The sequence below is a fragment of the Octodon degus genome, unplaced genomic scaffold (assembly GCF_000260255.1).
Source record: "Octodon degus isolate 3935 unplaced genomic scaffold, OctDeg1.0 scaffold00287, whole genome shotgun sequence".
NCBI lineage: Eukaryota > Metazoa > Chordata > Mammalia > Rodentia > Octodontidae > Octodon > Octodon degus.
In genome coordinates, this window is record NW_004524863.1 from 796,295 (window position 1) to 799,981 (window position 3,687).

Consider the following 3,687-nt stretch of genomic DNA (forward strand, 5'->3'; position numbering starts at 1 on the left):
CTGCCATGCCAGTCCTGGAACCCTGGGCACACCATGCTAGCCACTGAAACCAGGTGTGGTGGCACACACCTGTAATCCCAGCACTGGGGAGGCTGAGACAGGAGGATCACTATGAGTCTGAGCTACATGGCAAGATCCTGTACCAAGTAAGTAATTTTTTCTTTTTTTTTTTCTTTTCTTTTTTTCTTTTCTTTCTTTTTTTTTTTTTTTTGTGTAACCGGGGATTGAACTCAGGCCCTTGCACTTGCCAGGCAAGTGCTTATTCTACACAGCCATCTCCCTAGCCCCAAGTAAATAAATCAAAAAGAATGAGCTGAGTGATTGCATGTTCGTGAAACCAGTAAATTTTTTTTTTTTTTTTTTTTTTGTACCAGGGATCAAATTCAGGACCCTGGGCTTGCTAGGCAGGCGCTTATGCCACTGAGCTATCTCCCCAGCCCTAGACTTCTACTAGACTTCTATTTCCCTGAAACTCCTTTCATTTTTCTTTATGAACCTGATGTTTATTCTTTTGAATGTCACAAATGGTAACAGCTTTTAGGGTAGTTTTTGTTGTTTTTTTGAGATGGTTTTTCTGTGTAACCCAGGCTGGCCTCACAAGTCCTCCTGCCCCAGTTTCCTGAGTGTTAGGATTACAGGCGTGTTCCTATGTGCCCAACTTAGATTTGATTTTTAGAAGTAAATATTCATTGAATGTGGGCTGGTGAGATGGCTCAGTGGTCTAAAGCACCTACTTAGAACAAGCTTAGCAAAGCACAGGGACCGCGGTTCAATCCCCCAGCACCACATGCCAGCCAGCCCCGCCCCCTGGCGGGCTGAGCTGGCCACACACACACACACACACACAAATAAAAAAAAAATATTCATTGAATGTGTACCTTGCAAAGTATACTTACTAGAGTGGGCCTAGGGGATGAGGGGTTCATGTAGCAGAAGGCACCAGCCTACAGAGAACTTACTCCCTGGGGCCTGTAAGAAGGCATAATAAATAAGCTAAGATTCACTATGGGCAGAGAGATGAGTGGGATGTGGTGGCACATGCCTGTGATCTCAGCTCTTGAGGGGCTGAGGGAAGAGGATCACTTCAAGGATAGCCTGGGCTACAGAGTGAGACCCTGTCTCAAAAAACAACAAAAGCCGGGGAGATGGCCCAATGGAATAAGCGCTTCCCTGGCAAGCTCAAGGGCCTGAGTTTAATCCCCGGTTCAGCTAAATAAATAAAAGTTTAAAAAAAAAAAAAAAGCCTGAGGCCCAGTAACAACATGGGCCCACCAGTTTGCAACCTCTGTTTTAAGATGATATTACAACGTGAATAAAAAGTGAACACGGGGGCCGGGGAGATGGCTCAGTAGAATAAGCGCTTGCCTTGCAAGCCCAAGTGTCTGAGTTCAATCCCCGGTTCCACCAAAAAAAAAAAAAAAAAAAAAAGTGAACACGAAGGATATAGTGAAGAGATGAGTATATCTGGAACCTAAAGTTTGTTGAAGGAACAAATGAAAGAAGACTACAGGTAATCTGAGGCCAGATTTTTGCATGGTAAGCACTTTGGAAGATATTTTACAAGTAACCTTTTGAGAACAAGGATTTCCAACTCATTCTTTTCATTCTCTCTGTGTGTGTGTGTGTGTATGTGTAACGAGGGATTGAACTCAGGCCCTTGTGCTTGCCAGGGAAGCACTTACTCCACTGAACCATCTCCCTGGCCCTATCCAACTCATTCTGATGACAGTGAAAAGGAAGCAAGAGACTAGTATCAACAATATTAGTAAGAGTTCTTTTCTCAGTCAGCTGCAATGGACTTTGGTGTCGAGGACAGTAACTACCATCAGTTCTAGTGCGGTGGCGAAACCTCAGATGCAGGGTCTTCTGGCCAGGCGTCTGCAGGTTCATACTGATGGGAGTATTCCTTGTCTCCCTGGGGATTGCAGCTCTAGTTTGGTGTGGCTGACCCAAGAAAGAAAGCATATGCAGATTTCTACAGAAATTAGGGTTCCCCAAAAGATTATGAAGAAGGCTGCTATCTTTCAGAGTGCAAAGTGATTTAGGAGTAAAAAAGTTGCTTTGGATTAAGTACCCTAGATGTTTGCCACTGATCTGTGTTCCTGTACTGTGGTACATCAATGTGTGGGCTAAGGAATACTTAGTTCCTCATGACAAACACTTGTGTGGACAGTAAGCTTTCCAGTAATTATATAGTGATAAGGGCTTGAGGTGTGAGAGATACTTAGGAAGGAAAATTGATAGGTGACATTTACTTTGCTGAGATTAATAATGTGTCAGGTAGGTGCTAGACATGCTAGGCATTTGAGATAATCTATGTCACTGAGACATGATTTGAATGGATTTTGCAGATTAAAAGGTAACACATTTTTGTACAAATATTCAGAAGTCCAAATGGTATGTTGCAAAAAGATGCAGACTAAGTGCAGTGGAATAAGGAAGAAGGTTTGGCTACCTACTTGGTAGCATGCCGAGGGAAGGCTTCTCAGAAGAATTCCTGGAACTGCGTTCTGAACAGGGCCAGCGACCAAGAATTACAGAAAGGGGAGTCACAACTACATTGAGTGCCTACTATGAGCCAGGCACTATTCTAAGTAAACACGAGTCATCTCAACAGTTTTTGGCAGTATTGCCAACCCCATGTGATCTGCAGGCAAGTGAGGTGAAGGACAAGATTCACACAGAGATAATCAGATCATCTGGATTTGAACCCAAAAGTCATCCCAGAACCTCAGCTCCGACATGTAGTACCAGCAAAGAGCGCCATTACCAAAGTTCAGAGATAAGAGTGGAGGCTCCCCACCCCCTCCAGGGTTTTTAAGGGTGACACAACGTTAACCTAAGCAGGCAGGAGAAGAGGAGCAGCAGGTTTGGGGGTGATGAATTCCTGTGGGGAACACTGGATAGGGAGCATGTCTGGCTCAATAAAGGTGTTTAGGCTATGAAAGCATCATTCTGGAGCTTAAGAGCAAGACCTTAGTGTCAAGATAGCTGTCGAGAGATGATCAAGGAATTCTAGGAATGAATGCAGACTCTGAAGAGGGCCCTGGGATCCCAGCATGGTAGCACAAGGCTGTAATCACCAGCCTCTGAGAGCTGAGGCCAGAGACTCCCAAGTTTTAGCCCAGCCTGGGAACTTAGCAAAGTCCTGGCTCTGTCAAAGGGCTGGGGATGTAGCTCAGTGTGAACACCCTTGGGTTCTTGGGGGACTTAGGCATCCCAGAGGAAATCCAGGGGGAAAATGAGCTATGTGGTAAAGTTGATGTCTTCCAAAAGTTATTTATTTAGCTGGGAATCAAACTTAAAAGTAATTTTGAAGTAATCACCTAAATGTGGCTCATAGGGGCCTGGGAGATAGCTCAGCAGCATAAGCGCCTGCCTGGCAAGTGCAAGGTCCTGAGTTCAGTCCCTGGTACCAAAACCAAAACTAAATGTGGCTAATTAACTATGGAGTTCCACAAATGTTTCATGGCGCATCCTGAAACAATTTTAGGTTAAAGGTCCAGTCAAATAGCTCAGCAGATTAAAATGCCAGCAAGCAGGCACAGGGGCTGAGGGTTAGATCCCCCGGGACGCACTTACGGGCAACTGAGAATGGGCAAGCTGAGACCAGGAATGCCATGCAAATCTCATCCCCGGGGTGTGCTGAGATGGCACCCAGACTGGGTGTGGTGGCGCATGCCTGAA